Here is a 23,460-nt window from a genome sequence, read left to right on the forward strand (position 1 = left end):
ATTGGTATTTTCACCAGGAATAGAAAGTCAATATATATTCCAAGTTCTTGGTTCTCTCTTTTATATTAAATGAATCAAGGGCCTGGGAAAAGGGAAAGATGGATGGGGCAGGGTTGGGTGGACACATCTCTGGGTGATTGACTACCGTACCAGAAAGCAGGGAGAATTGCATAGGCACAAAGAAAGAGTAAAAAATTATGGAAAAAGGGCCTCCCTGGTGGCACAAGGGGTTAGGATGCAACCTATGAGGCTGTCATCAGCCTCTGCAGCACGAGTTTGATCCCTGGCCAGGGAGCTACCCACATGGCGCAGCAGACCTCTCCTGACTCACCCGCTGCTCCCCTCAGCAGTGTACTTTGGTCAGTCTGCCTGTTCTGTACCCCACTCTGTCTCTGGTGAATCCTCTCATGCCCCACACCTCTGGCCTGTGCCCCAGTTCTTGTATGCATAAATAAATAAATCTTTGAAAAAAATTAGGGAAAGAAATTGAGGAGAGGTGTCTACCCCACTTTTTCATTTGATTCCACGGCTATATTTTTTTGTGTTTGTTTTATTTGGCTATATTAAAATTTGGCCCTGTTTTAACATATTATAATGTTTTCTGTTTTTAATAATTTAAAACAAGTTTATTTGATGTCATCTGTTATCTAAAATTGTTGGTTGCTCTAAACTAAAGGGGCTACTGAAGTTTAGCATCTGCTCGTTGCTCCAGCTATTCATGTCTTCATCTTTTTGGCCCATGGAGATTTCTTTTACTTCATGAAGAGTTTAACTATGTAAATTAAAAAATGCCTATAAGTTTTTTTTTTAAAGATTTATTTATTTGTGCATACAAGAGTTGGGGTATAGGCCAGAGATGCGGGGAGGTGACAGGATTCACCAGAGGCAGAGTGGGGAACACAATAGGCAGACTGACTGAAATATCCTGCTGAGGGGAGCAGCGTGCGAGACAGGAGAGGTCTGCTGTGCCATGTGGGTAGCTCCTTGGCCGGCTGGGGATTGAACTCGTGCTGCAGAGGCTGTGGATTGCTTCATAGTGTGGTGCTTAACCCCTTGTGCCACCAAGGAGGCCCCAATGCTTTCCTATTTTTATCCACAGATTTAGACCTTAATTTTTGAGACATTTATTAAACACCTTTTATGTCCTGGGAACTGTGATTATCAGAAGATTAAACTGTTGGAAGTTTGCAGGATAACTTGGAGACAGAGAAGTTACTCAGAAGTCACTTATTGCCATGACTTTAAGTGGTGGGTGATTAGTGACTAGCTGACAAAGTGGCAGAAGACTGAGACCTGCCAAAGAAAGAAGTGACTGACTTTGGTGGGAGAGTTGATGTAGAAGCCATAGAATGCCAAAGGTCTGGGTTTCCCACCTTTGATTATACTCTATACATGATCATTTTAATCAAGGGCTCCTTGCACACCCTGCATCTCAAAAATGTTCTCATGAGAAAAAAATGCCTTCATTTCTCCTTATGCTTCCCTCTGGGACTGGACACCACGCTGGCTCTGCAGGAGAACACATAGGGACAGCAGAAAGACCCTCATTTATTCAGCCAGTATTTATTGAGCACTTGTTATATGCCAGGCACATAGGTATGTGGAACCTAAGAGGAACCAGAAATGCATGCCTTTGGGCCTCCCCTGGTGGTGCAGCGGTTGAGAGCTGGGCTGCGAAGCTGCCCGCAGCCTCTGCAGCGCCGGTTCAATCCCTGGCCACCAGCGGCGAGGGTCCCACATGGCACGCAGACCTCTCTTGCCACCCGCTGCTCCCCTCAGGAGTGTACTTCGGTCCTTCTGTCTGCTCTGCTCCCTGCTCTGGCTCTGGTGAATTCTCTCACCCTCCCGCGCTTCTGGCTGTACCCAGTGCTTGTATAAAAAAATAAATAAATCTTAAAAAAAAAAAAAAAAAAGAAAAGAAATGTATGCCTTTGCTGCCAAGGAGTTTGTGTTTCTTGCGGAAAAGACAGACAATGAACACATAAAGCAGATAAGAATCTCAGATGGTGGATGAGTCCTTAGAAGAAAAGGAAGCATAGCAATGGCACAAAGTTTCTGGTTGGAGGGGTGAGAGAAAGACCAGCTGGGAGAGGGAGGGGTAGACAGTTAAAACGAAGGACACAGGAATTCAGAGAATGGGAGCGAGGTAGCAGAGGAACAAAGTGGAGAACAGGGTCAGTGCCTACTTTCCGAATGAGACTTCTCCTTCCTACTCCCTCTCATTGTCCTCAAAACAATGTCTTCCTTTACCTCCCCGAAAGGAATAGTCAACCTCCGACTCAGTTTTCTGCTGGGAGTATCTGGCCGAAGGCTGTGTCTGAGCCTGGGGACAAGTAACAGTGGTTGTTTTTCATCATTAAAAACTTGGGTCCCAAACAGCCTGGGGAGAGAGGATGTCTTATTGACAGTCCAGTTAGAATTAACCTCTGCTTCCCCTTCCCTCATAGCACTTTTTTTGGTACCTCCATTAGTGCACTTATCAAAGTCTGCCTTGCATCAGAGTTATTTATGTCTGTGTTTCTCTTCCCCCATGAGATTGTGAATTTCTAGAGTGCTGGACCTGGGCGTTTTCCCCCTTTATCTCCCCAGTGCAGAGATGTTTAACCTTTTGTGGCTCACATACGTGTGTAAGAATCTGATGAAGTTTCCTGGTAAACTCAGTGGACTATATACAGATGTTGAGATTCGGTGATGCACACCTGAAACTTATATAATGTCATAATACAATGTTACTTTGCTTTAATAGAAAGCAAATGAACTAAAACAACAATAACAACTACATCCCTGGTGATACAAGGGGTTAAGTGTCAGCACTATGAAGCTGTCCGCAGCCACTGCAGCATGAGTTCAATCCCCGGCCAGGGAGGTGACCCACATGGCTCAGCAGACCTCTCCTGTCTAACCCACTGCTCCCCTCAGCAGTGTACTTCGGTCAGTCTGCCTGTTCTGTTCCCCACTCTGTCTCTGGTGAATCCTCTCACCCCCCACACCTCTGACCTGTACCCCAGCTCTTGTATGCATAAATAAATAAATCTTTAAAAAAATAAATAGACTATAAAAAAAGGAAGAATCTGGTGAAGAAACAGTGGGCTCTTTCCCATAAAACTTGCCTATTGTCTCATATATTTTGCATGTCAGTTTGGGAAGGTCAGATCCTGACACCTATCCATGGGTCCCCTAGTTAAGAATGCTGCCTGAGTACTTTGCATGATACCTGGTACAGGTAAATTCTCAGAGTTTGATTTGGGGACTTCCTCCCTGTTAATTCTCTCTAGTTGCAGGGGGTAAATGTTAGTTAGGTACAAAAGAGAGCCAGGAAGCTGCTCCGTTGCTAGGAGACGCAGAAGTGAGTGTATATGCTCTGTGTGTAATCATCGAGAGAGCAATAGTTTCACCATCATCGCTTCCTGCCCCAGGAAAACCAGCATCGAGGTCCCCCCCACTCCTTGGGCTGATCTTCTCTTCGACTCTTGAATGTTGTTTTCCGGTCTCATGATATCCCTTCTGCCGGTGATTCAAAACTGCCCGTTCTTTCCATCTCATTTCTTGCAAGCCTTCCTCCGTTTCTTCAGTACCTGCTGACTTCACCTGTTTTGAACTTCTGTTGCCCCTGCTGTTTTGAACTTCTGTTGCCCCTGCTGTTTTGAACTTCTGTTGCCCCTGCTGTTTTCTGAAACTCACGGTTGATATTTTGTTTATCTTTTAAATGTTTTCTTTTATTGCTACTTGAGGTAGGTTGGTCTTGTGTACTCCAGAGAGAAGACTCCAAAGATGACTTTAGAGTATCTGGCCATGGCAATTTGGTCCACCTTCCCCGCAAGCATTGCAGTGTGCTTGGAAATGGCAGGTGGTTAACTTAGAATTGAGGGGGCACACGTTTAACCCATGTGACACAGCCATCCTTTCTGCCTTAATGTCTGAGGTTGATGCTCTGTCCTCAAGGCCATGTGCCAGTGTCTATACTTTTTCTTTTCTTCCTTTTTAAAAAAAATATATTTATACATACAAGAGCTGGGGTACAGGCCAGAGTTATGGGGCCTGAGAGGATTCACCAGAGACAGAGTGGGAAACAGAACAGGCAGACTGACTGAAATACACTGCTGAGTGGAGCAGCGGGCGAGACAGGAGAGGTCTGCTGCACCATGTGGGTAGCTCCCTGGCCGGGGATGGAACTTGTGCTACAGTGGCTGCAGCGAGCTTCCTTGGTTGCGTCTTAATCCCTTGCGCCACCAGGGAGGCTCTTTTCCTTTCTTCTTCATAGCGAAGAGTCAAGAGCGAGTCTCTGAAGTCAGACCTGCCTTTGAACACTTAGCTCCAAAACTTAGTTAGTTGTGCCTCAGCAGCAGATTATTCTCTCAGTATGCCCCAGTTCCTTATCTGTAAAATGGGGATATTAAGGTACCTGCCCGTTTTTGACCATCTTGGGCTTCTGAGGGCTCTGAGTGCGGCCCTGATGATGCCAGATGGGAGACGGCAGCCACCTCTGTAGGCGGCGCCAGGGAAGAAAGGAGATCAGGCATTACCAATTTATTTGAGTTGCTTCTTAAAGGGTCATCTATTTGCTCAGCCCCCTGGTTTTATCAATGAAAACTTTAAGAGCGTGAGAATGTTAAGCTTTGTCCACAGCAGTGCTGGACTCAGAATTCTCGAGCCCCGGGCAGTGCTCTACACACACACCTCACCCTCACCGTCCTGCCATTGCGCTTTCCTTTCTGGCTTGCTGAGAATGTTTCCTTTTAATATCTGACTGTCACGAGGCTGACAGGGTACTAAGTAAGCATGCATCTAACCCTTTCTCAAGTCTGTGATCTTTCTTGCCAGTGAGCTAACAAGTTATTGCCACGCAGCTGGAGGTGGATCATGTTTCCCAACTCAGTTGCTGTGGGGGAAGATCTGTGGGTTTTCCTGAAATTCTCGAGACACCTGCGTTGATACTGGTGGTTGAGAGTAACCTGCAGGAGTTGCTTATTGATGTTGAATCTCATATTGCCAGGGGCGGGCCAAGGCTTGACGTTCCTCAAACATCAGTTCTCTTTGATCTGCTCACTCTCATCCCCAGAACAGAGCCCATTCTACTAAAGAAGTGAAGGACTTTTTTTTTTGGTGGGGAGAGTTGGTTTAAACAAATTAATTTCCTCACAATTCCAGAAACTCTCCATCCAAGATCAAGGTGTTGGCAGTTTGGTTTCTTCGGAGGCCTCTCTCTTTGCCTTGTGGATAGACTGTGTGACTCCCTCTGTGTCTAGAGATTCTTTAAAAAAATAAAGGGCAAGTGGAATTATGATTCCTGTCTCACCTCCGTGAGTTGAGCCAGGATGGGGACTAGGAATAGATGAAGTTGATATTAACTCAAAAGAGTCATGGAACATGTCAATCATTCAGTTTGGAAGAAAAGTACGTATTTTACTAAAAGGCAGAAGAGTCATATGATCTGAAGAGAAACCGGAGTCAGAGAAAAGTACATATTTTATTTATTATTATTATTTTTTAAAGATTTATTTATTTACGCATACAAGAGCTAGGGTATAGGCAGGAGGTATTTGTGTGTGTGTGTGTGTGTGTGTGTGTAGGAGGTGAGCGGATTCATCAGAGACAGTGTGGGGAGCAGAACAGGTGGACTGATGAAATACACTGCTGAGGGGAGCAGTAGGGAGACAGGAGAGGTCTGCTGTGCCATGTGGGTAGTTCTCTGGCTGGGGATCGAACTCATGCTATAGTGGCTGCTGATAGCTTCATAGTGCTGAGGCTTAACCCCTTGCGCCACCAGGGAAGCTCCCTAAAAGTAAATTTTTTTTTTAAAAAAAGTTGTCTTCTCCTTTATTCTTGTCTCTGTAGGAAGATTAAAAACTGATATGAGGGCTGATCTTTTCATAGTCCTAAATCTAGTTAGCAAGTGGAAGCCCATTACTGGCAGTTCTGTGTGGGGATATAAGATGAAAAGGGTAACAAATGGGAGAAAAATTGCAGAGGTAGCAACAGTGGGTTCAGAATGTGTTTAGAAGACTATAGAGGTGTTAAAAAATGACACCTAAGCTCCACTTAACATATTGAATAAGAATTCAAATTTTCTCTGATGTATGAAAATTGGAGGGGAAATTTACATAAGGAACATTTTATGATAACGAAACTTTTATATTATCAGGAAATACCAGCTGTTTTTAGGGAAATAGACACTGAAGCAAGAACTATTAAATTGGAAGTTGATAGTTATCACTTTGAGAAAAGGAAATGGGCATAATCTGCATAAAGTACTTGTTGATTAAAAAAAATTCGGGGGCCTCCCTGGTGGCGCAAGGGGTTAAGACGCAACCTGTGAAGCTATCTGCAACCACTGCAACACGAGTTCGAGCCTCAGCCAGGGAGCTACCCACATGGCGCAGCAGACCTGTTCTGACTTGCCCGCTGCTCCCCTCAGTAGTGTGTCTCAGTAGATCCACCTGTTCTGTTCCTCACTCTGTCTCTGGTGAATCCTCTCACCCCCCCCCATACCTCTGGTCTGTACCCCAATTCTTGTATGCATAAATAAATAAGTCTTAAAAAATAATTCGGGACATTAATTTCTGGAAAATGGAAATATGCGGTAATATTTTTAAGGAAACCATTATGAAATATTTTGAGTGCCCCACAGAGATCTAAGGTAGTTTTCTGTTAGCAAAATAAATAAATATCGTACATAACTTGGTTTGCTCAAAATGACTACACTTGGTATATGTGGAAATTAGAAGGTCTCAGGGGCGGAAGCTAAAAACAACCTTAAGTTTTATCTTCTAAACTGAAAAAAATATATCCTCAAGAGTTACTTTTCTATATTTTTCTGATCCTTTATATCTCGGAGAAGGTTTGGAAAGTTCCAGGAAAGCGACTACTCCCCAGCTGGCAGGGTTTTTATGAACCAATCATGTGAGGGACGAGTGGAAGGCAGGCAAGAACGTGTTTGCACGTGGAACCTTTTTCCCAGGAATGCCGAGACACTCAGGCTGCAGTGTCGGGTGGAGAGGTTACTGCTTCTCATTCCCCTGAAGGAAGGTTGGTCCTTTCTACCTGCCCAGGAAGGAAGTCAACCAGGAAGGTTGCTCCAAATGCTGCAGCTTATGTAAGTATTTGGAGCAACCAGGGTGGGGAATAACACCCACCCAGCGTGGTGAATCCTGGAGTTCACTGAGAAGACAAAAGACACAACCTGCCACCTCCTATAGATAGAAACACTAAGGCCAGAGGTGGCTGGTACAGACAAACCTGTTTAGACAAACCCACTGCAGTATTGGAAGGCTGGTTTCAGGGTTCTGTGGTGAGCACTAGGTAAGGGTTAAGGCCATATTGTCTGTATTCTAGAATCTCAGAGAGTAACTGGATACTTGCTGAGGATATTTTCTTTCAATGGCTGTGACTTTGACCTGTCCTGCCCAAAGCCCTCCCCAAGGCCATCTTCTCGAACTACCACAGCTGGGGTAGAGAAGCCAGGACTTGGAATCAGGTCATGAGCAGTAAGGAATCCCTGGAGTGATGAATCCCAAGGAATACCTTGGACTGATGATGCCTAGCCAATGAGGATAACAAAATGAACAGTTGAGGAAATATGGAGGCAGGGATCATATTTTCTAGGGAGACTTGATAATGAAAAAGATGAACAAGTGTCAAGTATAGACGAAAGGACTAAAAGGATGAGATCAGAAAAGATACCAGTATGGGTCTGGCCAGTGAGTAGGGAGAGTCTCCTGTGAATTATAAAATCAATTGAGATTTGTTTAGCAGAAGGAAGAAAGTAGAAACCACATTATAGAATCATGAAGTATTTGGGCTAGAAGAGAACTTAGAGGTCTTTCTCCTTCGCAGCACATGGGTAGGGAGTCAGAGTTCTGGGGTATTGTCTTGGTTCTTTGTGAACTGGTGCTATGACTTGAGCAAGTCAGCTCTGCCCTCCAGGCCTCAGTTTTCTTATTTGTAAGTGGAGAAGACTTGACTACTTGGTCCTGAAGGTCCCCTCTCACTCTGACATTATTTCCAAAGAAAGTGATATTAGCATCGCTGAGGATTCTGAGTTTGAAGTGGTTAGAGGAAGAGTGGAGAAAGGAGACTCAGCGAATGTGCCTGGGTTCAAATCATGAGCATCACTCAAGACCTGTGGCACTTTGCTGTCTCAGTCCATTGGGCTGGGAGTTGGGCCCTGGGCCCCTGCTTTTATTATGAGATACCATCCTCCTCTTTACCTCTTTTTTCTTTTTTAAGAGTAGTTTTTTTTTTTTTAAGATTTATTTATTTATATAAGCACCGGGGTACAAGCCAGAGGCGTGGGAGGGTGAGAGAATTCACCAGAACCAGAGCAGGGAGCAGAACAGGCAGAAGGACCGAAATACACTGCTGAGGGGAGCAGCAGGTAAGACAGGAGAGGTCTGCCGCGCCATGTGGGTAGCTCCCTGGCCGGCCAGGAATCAAACTGGGGGGAATTGAACCGGCACTGCAGAGGCTGCGCGCCACTGGGGAGGCCCCTCCTCTCTACCTCTTAAACTCTCTTCTATCGCGCTCACCTGGGAATAGAGATAGGTCCCATAGTGGGGGTGGCGAGGGAGGGGTTGAAGTTGAATGAACTCTGGGTAATGGTCCTTAAGGAGACCATCTCTGGGAAGGCTTCAACTGGGAAGGCTCAGTGACTTTGGGGGACATTTCAAAGGCCCTGTTGACCCAGGGCATCTTTCTCAAAGCTCCCCCCCACCCTCACCATCCCCACCCTACTTCTCCTGTGCACTTGTGAGCTACAAACCAGTTCTCACCTCAGAGCCTCACCCCCCTTCCATGCCTCCTGGGAAGCCATTCCATAAACAGTGCTGTGTGCTTGGCCCAGGGGTGGGAGGGACGCCTGCCCAGGGATTGGCCATGGCGTTGGCCGCTTATTTTGGCAGCTGCAGACACAGGCTTCCTAACCAGACCATCAGAAGCTGAGGGAGCTGGAGGTGGGGGGTCAGTGAGTCACAGGCTGGGGCTCTGCCTCAGGGAGGAAGCTCTCCCTGGAGGTGCCTCTCCAGGCAGCTGACTTCCCCTCCTATAGGAGGGGGCTGGTACTTCTGGATTCTTCGTCACAGGCTTACTTGCTTCAATCACCTAATTTGTGAGCATCTCTATGATGTTCTGGATCAATGGAAATAATGATACTGCCCTCACAAGGCTGTGGTGGTGAGGTGAAAAGCTGACACGTCTTCAACTCTCAAAGTTCGTTTTCCATTCCTTGGTGTTCCTTGACTTATGACTAGGAACAGCGTGTACCTGAGAGGTGCAGACCCAGTGGAAAAGCAAAAGCAAAGCAAAAGCTCGTTCCACACATGCAGACGCTCTTGCTTTCCATGTTTTCCCAGTTTCCAGCCTGAAGTTGACCATATGGGAGAGTGGGGCTTTGCTCTCTGCTCTCTCCCCCAGCCCCTTGTTGTCCTGAGGTCGACTGGCTCCCAGTCATTACCTCACCGCAGGGCCCTGTCTGCCAGAGTGAGTGGTGGAACTGCCTGGGTGGAGAACTGAAGCTAATTTTAGACCTGGAGACTCCCTGCCAACAGCTGTGGCTGGGCCCCGGCAACTGGGCTGGGTTGCCTGTGGGGAGTTCTGTCTCCTTGCCTGGAGCCCTGGATACAACCGTCCAGGTCTGCTCTTCAGGGGCATGTTCCTGCCACTGCCTCAGTTGCAGGGAAAGCCTGGGACAAGGGTTTCTCTGCATAGAGGGGGATATGTTGATGCCATCACTTTCTTCAAGGCTTCCTTTCTTCTTGCATTAAGATACACCTAGCTTGGTGGAGAGCGGGGCAGAGACACACCTAGTTTCCATCTCTTTCGGCGGGGTTGGGGGGGTGTCCATAGGTCAGAAACTACTGATATGGAACCTATAGAATGGGCTGGTGGACTCTGAAAGGGGTGACTGGGGCCACAGGGAGAAAAGTATCCCCACACTGTCCTGGATTTACAGTAGTCCCCCTTTAACCATGGTTTTGCCTTCCACCGTTTCGCTTCCTCCTGACTAATGTATACTATATTTTGAGAAAGAGAGACCATAGTCACATAACTTTTTATGGTATGTTGTTAATAGTTATTCTATTTTATTATTAGTTATTATTAATATCTTACTGCACCTAATTTATCAATCAGACTTAATCATAAGTATATATGGAGAGGAAAAAAGGTTATATTTAGGGTTCAACTCTATCCATGGTTTCAAGATCCATTATATCCCTAGATAAGAGGAGACTTCTGTGTAGGCTAAATCCAGTCTCCAGCTTAGCACTAATTTAGTGCTTCTCAACCTTCCTCCTATTGACAGATGCAGAAAATAATGTGAAAAGATAATATTTGTATCAAATATGGGGGATTAAGAGATAAGGATATTCGTGGTTGGATGCAGTCAGCCTAAGGTTCTGATGCCCCAGGAACTCAAGGGGGAGGGTAGCAGACCTATTGTGGACCGTGGGAAGCTCTGGTATCCTCCAGAGGTTGTTGTAGTCTCTATGATTGACAAGTCTCAGCCCCAGGAAACATGTCTTAGATTAATCATAGACTTATTCTGGAAGGGAGTCAGAGAATATGGGACCTACCCTGTTGTCTTACAGATGAGAAAACAGAGGCCCCGGGAAATTTGCCCATGGTTAAACTACTAAGAAGGTGAAAATCCAGTTCTGGTTCTAGTTCTGCTAGCACGTTTATCCAACATTTAGTGAATGCCGGTTAAGCTCAACATTTGGGATGTACAAAGATGAAAAGTAATTGCTGGGAAACATCCATTTTGGGTAAGAAGAAAATCAAGGAAACAGTTCAGGGAAAGTGGTTATTTCTGGGGAGAAAGATGGGGTTGATTGGAGAGAGACACAAAGGGCTGCAGAGGAATTAATACTATTTCTTAAACAGAGTGATATATACTTAGGTGTTTGTCTTTCAATCATTCATCTCTATTCCTTTATATGTATGATATAATTTTTTTAATAGGGACTTTTAAAACATTAGAAGTTTACAAACTAAAGGAAAATGGCCAGAGGCATTATGTAAGGAGCAGAAGGACAAGTAAATCATTTATTACACCACAGGGCGATAAGTGTCATGGAAGAGATCTATAATAATAACACGCTATAACAAGGGCTATAATAATAGTAGCCCTTTACACATGATCCCAGTTAATCATCGCAGTAGCCCTGTGAGGAGGAGAAACTTTATGTTGTTTCTATTTTATTGGTGAGAAAAATGAATTTCAGAGAAGTTACCTTGTTCAAGATTTCATGGTGAATAATCTTTGCATTCAAAGTTGAGAGTTCACAGCCATTATGCTATGTCGGTGAGTGACAAGTGAGTTGACTTGCATGGTGAGTTGGCCTATGGGAATTGTTGGGGGGATAAAAAGTAGGGTGGAAGTTACATAATATCTCCAAATTTCTATTTCCCAGTCTCTAAAAATGGAAGTAATCTTTTTTTTTAAATTGCACAAATGTACAATGTCACTTGTGAATTTATTTTTATTTATTTATTTATTTTTAAAGATTTATTTTTATTTATTTATACAAGCACTGGGTACAGTCAGAAGCGCGGGAGGGTGAGAGAATTCACCAGAGCCAGAGCGGGGAGCAGAGCAGGCAGACTGAAGTACACTGCTGAGGGGAGCAGCGGGCGGCAGGAGAGGTCTGCGCGCCATGTGGGACCCTCCTCCGGTGGCCGGGGAGCAGCCGGGGATCGAACTGGCGCTGCAGAGGCTGCGGGCAGCTTCGCAACCCAGCGCTCAACCGCTGCGCCACCGGGGAGGCCCAAAAATGGAAGTAATCTTAATTGCTGCTCCTCCTTATGCAAATATTTTGAATATGAAAGCACTCAGTGTAAAAACTGACATTTATTGAGAACGAAGCTGAGTCAGCTACTTTGTAGGTATTACTTCTAATCTCTTCTTGACTCCATCAAGAGCACATAATTCCTATTTTGCAGGTCAGTCTGCTTCCTTGCTCCCATCATCCCTCCATTAATGAATCTCTCTTCTCACTCCCTTACTAGGGTGACAATCATTCTGGAGCTGAGATGCTAGAGATATAAAGCACCTGTCCTTACCCTACCTCCAGTGCACATGATGCCATTCTTTTGGCACATGCCAGTCTCCGTGGTTATCTCTGGAGGCCATCACCCTCAGCTGAGAAGGTGGTGGCTTTGAACTCCTTGGTGTATCCCAGTGGCTCTCAGTCTGGATTTATGCCAGGGGAACTTTAAGAACTATATCAAACCCACTTCAAGAAAATCACTTTGTTTTCTAGTTGATTCTAATGGGTATCCAAGATAGAGAACCTTAGGTCTATACTTTCTCTCCAGATGGGATGAACCAGGGAAGAAAAGGTGATGAAGAGATAAGGGAGGTAAGAGAGTACAGTAAACCCTTAAAGTCATTAATAGGTTCTTGGAAACCATAACTTTAAGTGAATATATAATTGAAGCTGGTCCTTGAATAACATCATTTCATTCAACATCAGCCAGAATTAATTTTTTCTATTAATGTTGTAATGAAATAACATTTAAAAAACAGTATCATTTGAAGACATGCTATACACAATTAAGCAATGACCACAATGTCCCTGGTCCCAGGCTGGTCTGGGATTAGGCCAGAGGAGATTTAGAAATGGAAGGAAGGAGATAGTCAGATGGAATGGAAAGGGGAGGAAATGAAAAAAATGCTTGGTGGAGGATGCTAACTTGCCCCCTCTAATGACCCCATACTTTTTCATTGGTGCTTGTTCTGTGAGTTCAGTTCTACCCAATAAACATTTTATCTGTGATAAATGTGAGCTTCAGGAGATACAAAGAAGTATGACCTCTTCCCAGTTGGTATTACTAGAGCTATGGTGTTCTTGCACAGGCAGAAGTATACATCAGAAATAATGCATTCCCTCGATGTCCTTCCCAGCACCCAGAGACCCTCCTGCCTCTGGGTACACTTGTTTAGAGTCTGTACTGTAAGGGCAGACACCATGTCTGTTTCGTGTCTTAGTCACAACTCTGCTGCCCAGAACTTGCATAATGCCTGCTTTGAAGAAAGCATTCAACTGATACCGTTTTTTTGTTTAGGTGAATTTGATTGGTTGAAACAATTAGGAGCAAGGTGAGCTTTAAGGGTATGATCATGTGCATGATCATGTGCTCAAGTGCCTGGTAAAATGTGTTAGAGTAAGAGAAATACAATGTAGTGAGGGAAGGAAGGTTTTTGTGGTAGAGGTAGGATTTGAACTGAGCATTTAAAAAAAAAATTATATATGCATAGAACTGGGGTGCAGGCTAAAGGTGCAGGGGGACAGGGGGGAGTGAAAGGATTCCCCAGGAACAGAATGGGAAGCAGAACAGGCGGATTTACTGAAATACAGCAGGTGAGACAGGACAGGTCTGCTAGCCATATGTGGGTTAATTTCCCAGCTGGGAATCGAACTCAGGCTGCAGTGGTGATAACATGATAGCGCTGAGACTTAACTCTTATGGCATCAGGGAGGCCCCACAAATTTGAACTGAACTTAATGATCAATGAGAACAATGAGATCTTAGATGGAGATGAGGTGGGATAAAAAAATTTGTAATGAATATGTTAAGAGGCTCTAATACAAAAGCTGATGGGTAATGTTAAACAGAGATGGAAATTCTAAAAAATTATAGAAATAAAAAAATACTGTAAGAAAAATGAAGAGGGCCTTTAGTGGGGTCATTATAGACTGTATAAGCCAAGGAAAGAATCTTTGAACTTGAAAATATGAAAATTAGAATCTTCCAAAACTAAAAAGAAAAGAAAAAAGGCTGAAAAAATAGAATAGAATATGTAAAAACTGTGGGACAGCTACAAAAGAATAAAAGAATATTATGAATTCTGTGCCTACAAATTGAATAACCTAGGTGAAACCAATTCCTTAGGTGATACAATCTGAAAAAAAGTTCAAAAGAAGACATAGATGATCTGAATAGGCCTATCTGTATTTAAAAAAAAATTAAGTCAAGAATTAATAATCTCTCAAAACAGAAAGCTTCTGGCCTATATGGGTTCACGGGTAAGTACTACTAAACACGTAAGGAACTGTACCAGTTCCCAGCAGTCTGTTTCAGGGCATGGAAGCAGAGAGAATACTGCAAACTCATTCTGTGAAGCCAGTTTTACCCTGACTTTATAAGACAAGTATATTGTAAGTAGAGAAAACTATAGACCATTGTCTCTCATGAACATAGATGCAAAAATCCTCAACAAAGCATTAGCAATTCAAATCCTTTAAGATATAAAAATAATTTTACACACCTAGTAGAATTTCAAAAATCAATTCATGTAATCCATCTTATCCCTAGGCTAAAGAAGAAAAATCACAAGATCATATGAATACGTACAGAAAAAGCATTTGACAAAATTCAAAATCTATTTGTGATAAAAACTCTTTGAAAATTAGGCATGGAGGTGAACTTCCTCAACTCGATGAAGAGCATCTACAAAATCCCTAGAAGCTAACGTTATACTTAATGGTGAGAAACTTGAAGATGCCAAAGTTGAAGGCTTGATATTGAAAAGGCTGCATTTATAACTTTATCTTCTTGGATGTCCATCCAAGTCCATCCCAAAGGAGACTCCTTCTAGCACGCTCTATAGCTGAGGTGGCACTCACTGATGGCGTCACCTGGATAGCAGACTTGGGAAATCCCATGAAAAGTGGCAAGTTGGTCAGTGTAGGGTCATGGCAATGAAGCTTTGGCATGGAGAGAAGACACAAAATCCAGTGTGGGTATTGTGGGTCAGAACCCAGATACTCCAACTATGTAGGGGAACAGGATGCCTTTAGGGTGCTGGGAAGACTTCTAGGGACTGATGGTCCCCCCTTGGATAGACTTGGACTTATATAGTCCCCCCTTGGAAAGCTTGATCTGGGGGTGGGGGGTAACATTATGGTCATTCTGACCTTTGTACATTTAGCTCAGGGTGGGTGTGAAATCTCCCAAGATTTGAATGTTGGCTCAAATCTCCCTAAAGCACCATGAACTACAGGGAGTTTGCAGCTCCTAACTTGAGACTGATCTCTAGTGAATGCGCAGTTTTAGATGTAACTCTTTAAAATGTTGTCATGTGCCTGTCAAGCTGAATAAAGTCTCTGGGAGCAAGTGATGAGCAGACTGATGGAGGGAGGCAAATCAAAGATTTTAATCACTTAAATTCTAATGACTTGGTTCCTACCATGTATTTCTAGGTCAATCGAGTTCTTGTAGAAAAGCTCCAGTGGCTGTGGAGGGGCCAGAATAACAGAGCTGGGTGGAAGGAGTCTGGGATTAGGAACATGGGCGTTCACCTGGGACACTGAGCCATTCCTTCCACTTATGCTGAAATACCGATTGGGAAGTAAATAGCTGCTGCCCTGAATCCCCCAGTTGCTCCATCCCTGCAGCCACCAGATCGCCACACAGTCTAGTACCAGAGGGGCAGTACTGGCCATTAGTGGTTCTCCAGGACTCTGCTCCACTCCCAGCGCTGGCATCTGTTCTCAGTGGTCAGTGCCAGGGCTTCAAGTCAAGTATTTTGAACTCACCCCTGGGGAAACCAGAGTTCCAATCCTGTCTCCACTTATTACTTAAATGAGTATCCCTTAATAAATGAATCTTTTTCAGCTTTTTTCATTTTTCAGCTTGTTTTTCAAAGTGGGGATGCTACCGCCACTATTCCTCTGTTTGCAGGATTTGTGCAGTGTAACTGCGATCAGGCTATTATTATTTTCCATTTCTCTCCTTTCTTCCTATCTTCCCTTGGATGTCCATCCAAGTCCCTCCCTAAAGAGACTCCTTCTAGCACGCTCTATAGTTAAGGTGACACTCACCAATGGCGTCACTTGGATAGCAGACTTGGGAAATCCCATGGTAAGTGGCAAGTTGGTCAGCCTAGGGACATGGCAATGAAGCCTCCCTCCCTTCCTTCCTTCTCATCCCAAGAACTCATACAAAATATTCCAGAGAATTGACCTTTGTTCTCCATCTTCCTCCTTTTCTTCATCCTGGTTAATCTGGAAGTGACTTAATTTATAACTCTCTTTGCTGTTAACAACTAGGTGCAACCAGCCACATAGATTGTTCTTCAAATATTTTTTTGGTGAGATATTTCAAATAACTTTTGGAGAAAGGCACCCCAAGTTACAGTGACCTTGCTCTTGCAGGGTCACAGCCGCCCCCCCCCCGCCCCCCCCAGGTTCCCAGCTTTCCCATCCACTTTGATTCTCTCCTGAAGAAACTGCTCAGAATCGGCATCATCCACGAGTCCATCTTTTGCAGGGTGGGTGCAACAGTCAAGGGTGCACTTCGGAAACTGCTTCTTTTCTTTGCTTCTCTTTACCACAAGGTTTTTCACGGGTGCCATGGTAGCAGTGGAGGCAGAAAGCAGTGTCCTTTCTTATCTTTTTTTAATACAAAATGTTGGGGAAGTGGCAATCAGAGCAGTGACCTGGTTGGGGGTTGTACAATGATGTGATGATGTGACTCATTGATCCCGAAATGATTACTAACAAAACACCTAGACAGGTTGTTAAATATAAATCCCTCAAGAAAATCTAATCCAGTAGGCCTTGGTGGGGTCTGGGAATCATTTTTACAAGGTCCCTTAGATGATCCTGATCGACTGGTCAGTGCCAGTGTCATCTGCATCTGCCTCTTCATATAGAGCCTGGGGTGACACTTGACTTGTAACAGGTGCCCAGTGCCCAGGATTGACCAGCCAGTGTGAGCCAGTGAGGGCTCCCTAATCAGTTGGGGTGGACCATTCCCCACCTTTGCAGTTACCTCTGTCACAGACCTTGTCATATCTACCAGGTGGGATCTGGGCCTTCTCCAAAGCTGAGGGCAAAGGACAAGGGGAGATGGAACCTGAGCATCTTGTTGGGCTGCAGGACAAACCACACACATGCTGGGTGAGGATTGGGTTTCCTTCCCAGGAGGGGAGATCCGGTCTAGGCAGATTAGCTTGTTTATGAGCAATTTCTCCATCGCTTTCCCTTGGGCCATGGACCCAGTTGGCTGAACTTGTGCAAGCCACCTGTTGACAGGGCTTCCTGTGTCCCGGGCCTCCGCTCCCTCTCCCTTGTATCGTCAGAGGCTCTGATTTGCAGCAGCTGTCATTGTTGAGGGCCTCTGCTGCCTGGCAGCTGCACTCAATGTCTTGTCATAGACCCTCAGGGGCCTCCCTGGGTGGTCGAGTGCTGCAGCACAGCCATGGGGTCCTGCTCTCGTGTCACTTTAGTGCTGACTGATATGGACATGGAAGATGTCACAGGGACAGAGGCCTGGAGACAGATGCAAAGGGATTCGGAGGAAGGAGAAACAATTGGGGAGAAAAAGAGGAAAGGATAGAAAGATTCATGGAGGGAGGCCAAGAAAGACCTAGGAAAGAGAAATTAAAATCTGGGAAGCGGTGAAGAGGTGAGTGGTGTCACATGGCCATGGAGCGTGGTGACCTGTGCCGGGGCTTCAAGAAGAGTCACATTCGTGAGCAGTTTTTCTCTTGTTTAAACAAGTTCTTGAGTGGGAACCTCTAGACAGATGCAGTGAGTTCACAGACAGTGGGCAGGACAATCTGGGGTTGGCAGCTGCTGACTGCTTCCCAGGGAGAGATCCTGGGGATTGCAGGGAGTGTGCACCGTGACTCACCTGACCTCAAGGCCTGCCTGCGTCCAGCCTGTCTACCTGTTCCCTCTCACCTGCACACCCACCCACCACCTACTCAGCAGCCACACCCCGGGATCATCTCCCTCCACCACAGGGCAGGGCCTGAGCTCAGCTCCCGCCTGCCCTTAGCTTCCCTCCACTGCCACCTCCCTCCGAGTTTCCTGGGAGCCTTGACTTTGCTGCTATCCGATCCGATGTGAAATCCTTCTCGGGCTCCCACACAAAGCATTTTTCCTGTCTGTGTCTCAGATTTCTGACCTGTAAAATGAACCTCAGGCTTTCTGCTAACTCCTCCTTGCTGTGTGGAACAGTGAATTAGTGCCTTTAAGGAGCTTGGAGTTGGTCAGATGAAAGATGCCAAAGTTAGCTTCTACTCTTTTCTCTCCCTCTATCCCCACCTGACTCCTGAGAAGCAAACCCGCCTCCTCCCTTCCTTTCTTTTACCCCACAGATAAGCCCTTGATGACCAAAGCAAGTCATTTGAGGCCTGTGGGCCTCAGTGAACCTCAGTTCCCCGAGCCACTGACCTCTGAAGGGCTTGCTGAAGGTCAAGTCCCAGAGCACTTGACCCACTGGCCACCTCCTTCCTTCTTAAAATTAGTATGTGTTCATTGTTGCAGAAACAAATTAAGTCCAAACTATAGACTTGGATTTAAGTAAAATATAAACCCCGCAGCCTTCCCACCTCATGATTATCATGATTTATGTCTCAAATCCAGTGCCTTCTCTCTTACCACCATCTTGTAGCATGTCCCAGGTTCACAGTTTAAGTGTTGCCTCTAATTTGAGGTTAGGGAGTGTTAGTCACTATGTCTTCATTACTGGGCATGGTGCTCACACAGGATCTGTTAAAGGAATGAATGCATGTATTAATAATAAGAAAATTGGACTAGCATTTAAATATCTGCTGCTTACTTATTGAGTGAACCTCACTTTTTTCACCCTTTAAATTGGAGTAGTAATTCCTGCCCTTCCTGCTGCCTCATGGGTTTATTTCGAAATTAAATTTGATGTCGGTGTCAATACCAGCACAGTGCCTGGCAAGGTGTGAACTTTGAATAAACCAGATTGAAGAGAGGGAGCCAGTTGCCCTTCTCCATAAACCTGGGCCCACCCCCCTGTGCTGTTGAATGTCCCCTGCTGTGCAAGGCCTGTACTCCAGCTGTTGAGGGTAGAACTTCCCAGCATGCTCTTGGGGAGATGATGGTTTGAAAGGGAAAATGTAGCTGCTCCAAAGGTCCAGAGTTTGGAGGAGGGAAAAAGAGGACAGGAGCATCTTGGGGGGCAGTATGTGTGTGATGAGAGATGGTAGTTGGTTTAAGATCCCTGGCCAGGGAGCCTACTTACATAAGGCACAGCAGACCTCTCCTGTCTCACCCTCTGCTCCCCTCAGCAGTGTATTTCAGTACATCCCCGTTTTGCTCCCCACTCTGTCTCTGGTGAATCCTCTCACCCCCCACACCTCTGGTCTATACTACCCAGTTCTACACACACACACACACACACACACATACACACACACAACAAAGCCAACAACATGTTCATATTAAAATCCACCCCAAAAATAGACTTTCCATTGCCAGTAAAAACACACATTTACACCTTATGGATACAACTGGAAGAGATGTTCAGCAACAGAGTTTTTTTTTTTTTTTTTAAAGATTTATTTATTTATTTATACAAGCACTGGGTACAGTCAGAAGCGTGGGAGGGTGAGAGAATTCACCAGAGCCAGAGCGGGGAGCAGAACAGGCAGACTGTCAAAGTACACTGCTGAGGGGAGCAGCGGGCAGCAGGAAAGGTCTGCACGCCATGACCCTCACCCAGTGGCCGGGAATCAAACTGGCGCTGCAGAGGCTGTGGGCAGCTTTGCAACCCAGCGCTCAACTGCTGTACCACTGGAGAGGCCCTAGCAACAGAGTTCTTACTCCAAGTATGCGGGATGATTGTGACACTTCCAGTTTCCTTAAATGTTACTGTCTGTGACCTACTACATTGATTTCATGCACCATTGATGGGTTTTGATCCTCAATTCAAAAAATAAGGTCTTGCTCAGAGATTCTGTTTGAAGTTAGTTTTCTTTCAGTTCCATTCTGCTATATCTTGTAGCTCCCACTTTCTGTTGAAAAAAAATAAATAAATAAAGCTCAGTGAGGTTAAAGGCGTGTCCAAGATGCTTACAACATAGTGAGTGGTAAAGCCATGAGTCAAACGCTGTTCTGATCTCTCCAGAGTCCATTCACTGTCTGACTCATGGCCCTTTTTCCCTGTCACCTCACATGGGGGCTCTCCCAGCCCCTCCCTCAGGGATCATTCAATGTGGCTTGTTTCTTTGTACCTCCGATATTTGGCCAAGGTAACAGCTAAGCCTTCCTTGTATTACCAAGTCTTTCATAGCCTAAAGCTGAGCAGGCAGTTCTTACACAGTCAGATTTTAATGTCCCACCTCCCCGGATGCAAAGTTGTTTTCTAGAGAAAGATGGGCAGGAAGAGTCCCCGGCTGTATGACCGCCAGAGATAACAGCTTAGAAACTTACCTCTCCTGCTCCTAGCACTGTCCTCACACTTCTCCCTCCCCTTGATCAGAAATTAGGGGTGCCATCTCCTCTGCCACCTCATGGAAAAAGGAAAACTGAAGCTAAGTTGGGGAAAGAATGGAGCTGAGGAAAACCTGGGGTACAGGCAGAGAAGGATTTCCAGAGCAGGCTGCTCCTGCGGGCACAGGCCTCTGCGGACTTTTACATCCAAAAGTGACTGGAAAGCCATGATTTTTATGGGAGAAGAAGGCAATTAAAGGGGTTGTCCAGTTACAAGTAAGGGCAGTGGGAGGAGAGAGGAGGGCACTGTGTGCCCACTGAGATGAGGGGGATGCGAGCTGAGATGGGCAGAATCTGTGTTTGGTCGAGCTTCTCTGTCCCTCACTTTGTGCCAAGCGAGTGAGTCACTGATAGAATTCTTGCTCCTGCTGATATGCACCGGCTAAGATTAAGCATCGACTATACTACAAAGACCACTGTGATGTTTGGTTTTGAAATCTCTTGTTTCATATTGGGAACGAATAAGCAGAACTGGTTGAACTTGATCTTGGCATTATTTCCCTTCGTGGACCTCAGAGCACAGATTGTATATACAATGCTGTTTAGATGTTTTTTTCTTCATTGATTCTTTTTTTTTCCCCCCACCCCTCCCTGTCTTCACTGATTCTTGTAATATGGTGCAAAGGGCAGTCATTTTATGACATAAAACTGAAACAGGAACTGACTCACCACTCGTGGATGGCGGAGTGACAGAACCAGGGTGAAAATCTAGGCTGATTTCTTAGACCCAATGTTCTATCTGCCAGGAACGCCAGGGCTGGCCAGCACATTCACATGGGAAGAACCTGGGCCGTGCCCATATAAAAAGTCACCACTTCCAAACAACCTTCTTATAGTAACTCCATTCAGTTCTAATCATGTCATTAACTTCATTAACCATGCCCATGTTTTACTTATTAGTTTGTAAAGACTAATTGTTTTCCTTTTGGTATAATTCTAGTGTTCTCAAACTTGAGGCTGAACTTGAAGTTAGGAAACCAAATCTCTTTCTTCTTATCCTTTCTGCCCTCAATCCCTGTACCTCTTTCCCCCCCCAAACACACAAGCACATTGTTTTACCACCATACCAGGCTGGACAGGTTCACCGTCAGTTCTAGCAATTTGAAGGAGAATTTTGGAGAGCTTGGGATCATTTTAACAGGTTTTATTTTTTTTTTAAAGATTTATTAATGCATGCAAGAGCTGGGGTGCAGGCCAGAGGTGCGGGAGGGTGAGAGGATTCACCAGAGACAGAGTAGGGAACAGAACAGGCAGATCCACAATCCACCAAAGTACACTGCTGAGGGGAGCAGGGGGCGAGTCAGGTAAGGTTGCTCCCTGGCCGCCTGGGGATCAACTCGTGCTGCAGAGGCTGCAAATTGCTTCATAGTACGGTGCTTAACCCCTTGAACAACCAGGGAAGCGCCATTTTCACAGGTTTTAATAGGAAGCAGGGAAAACAAGGCAGCAGGGAGACAGCAGCTTGGGCTCCCCTGCAAATCTCTATACGCTCTTTTCTCTGAGCCTTCTCTGGTGTTCTTTCGTGGTCTCTTTAGTCTCTTCCTCTGAGTAATGCCACCTTATATCGCTGATCTCTAGGCTCAGGTGTGCACACTTGCACATGCGCATACACCCATGCTCTGGTGTCCATAATCAGGCATGTGTGCCCCACACCCACACACCCTCTATGTTACCAAGATCATGGCCGCAGAAGCCAGTGGATTAAAAGCCAGACCAGCTTCATTTACCCTACACACGTACATCCCATATGATTCACAAATACTTCAACACAGGGTTTCATGGATGTACTACAGCAAGTAACTGTCAAATAAATAGTTATCTGATAGTTGTGCTGGGAGACAACTTGGGAAATTAACATCAGGTCAAAGGATGAAAAGAGCACGGGGGCCACCATGCTGACCCCACTCAGGGGAGGGCCACAGGACCTGGCCCTGACAGCAGCTTCCTCTCCTACTTGTTGGCCTGCAGTCTCCAACCTTGAACCCCCCAGGAGCCCATCCACCCTACTCTCCACTCCTATCCTTCTTGGGTTAGAGAATTGCTTTGATAAACCCAAAATCAAAAATTGGCTCTCGCTGAAATTTGCCTGGGGGAGAAATTTGACCCCAGATATTGAGTCTGACTTTTGCTATTTCTTGCCTTTCTCACGCCTCCTCTGTCCCATTTTCCGAATGATCTCCCTGGATGAGATGTTGTCTCCCTGCCACACTTTATTGTCATGAGGGCCAATATCCTGAAGACCCTTGTTTCACATTACCAAGTCCAGGATTGCTATCTGTAGAGAGATAGGGGTCTGAATAGGGCCGCCTCTCAATTGTCCTGCATCTGGAGTTGATAGGATTTGGGGCTGGTGACTGGGGAGCTGAAAACAAAGGTCTGTGGAGCCCGCCAAGGATTTTCAACCTTCTCCCATGAAGAGCCCTAGATCAGTGACAAGTGGGAGCATTGCCATTTGCAACTCCATCCATCTTTTTTTGTCTTCTTTCATTTGCATAGATTTGAGCCAGTTAAGCATCAGCTAGTACTCTTCTTATAAATCAGACTGTAACCCACTTTGTCTCTCATTTTTTTAACCTCTAAAACTGCATGGGTACAGTGTACTTACGGATGTGTCTGAAAAATTCTAGGCAGTTCAGGATCCTTTTTTTTTAGAGACAGAAATATATAAAATGCATGGGGAGGGAAAGCTTTGTTATTTATAAAAAAAACCCAGAATGGACCCTTTGGCCACATGGAGTTTTTATTTGTGTCTATTTATCATTAAGTCATAAAAGATAATATTTGGAATGGTCCCTAAGTATCATCATTTTGTAGATAAGAAAACCGAAGGCCAGAAAGGTCACTGGGATCTCAGAGCTTGGTGGGGAACAAGCACCAAAACCTTGGCCTAACTCCCAGTCCTGTGCTCTTTCCATCACTGCTTAATGGGACATAGGAGAATTTTCTAATTTTGATTTTTCTGTATTTTCATTTCTATCACTTTCTTCTTAAAAATACTTTAAAAAAAAGATTTATTTATGCGTACAAGAACTGGGGTACAGGCCAGAGGTGCAGGTGGTGAGAGGATTCACCAGAGACAGAGTGGGGAGAAGAACAGGCAGGCAGACTGAAATACACTGCTGAAGGGAGCAGCGGGTGAGTCAGGAGAGGTCTGCTGTGCCATGTGGGTAGCTCCCTGGCCTGCAGGGGATCAAACTTATGCTGCAGA

At 45.2% G+C, this 23,460-nt stretch overlaps 1 protein-coding gene and 1 pseudogene across 2 annotated transcripts in view; one reads left to right on the forward strand and one right to left on the reverse strand.

The window, feature by feature from the left end:
• B4GALNT3 (beta-1,4-N-acetyl-galactosaminyltransferase 3) overlaps positions 1 to 23,460 on the forward strand; it is a gene marked incomplete at both ends in the record, with an annotated part of 85,054 nt that overhangs the window by 11,754 nt on the left and 49,840 nt on the right. The gene's annotated exons all lie outside the window — the stretch shown is intronic.
• On the reverse strand, positions 15,907 to 16,354 carry LOC311185031 (large ribosomal subunit protein eL22-like; annotated as a pseudogene). Its single transcript has one exon. The product of its transcript is annotated as a large ribosomal subunit protein eL22-like (transcript).

Source organism: Talpa europaea, assembly GCF_964194135.1.
Source record: "Talpa europaea genome assembly, chromosome: 15".
In the NCBI taxonomy this organism is placed as follows: domain Eukaryota; kingdom Metazoa; phylum Chordata; class Mammalia; order Eulipotyphla; family Talpidae; genus Talpa; species Talpa europaea.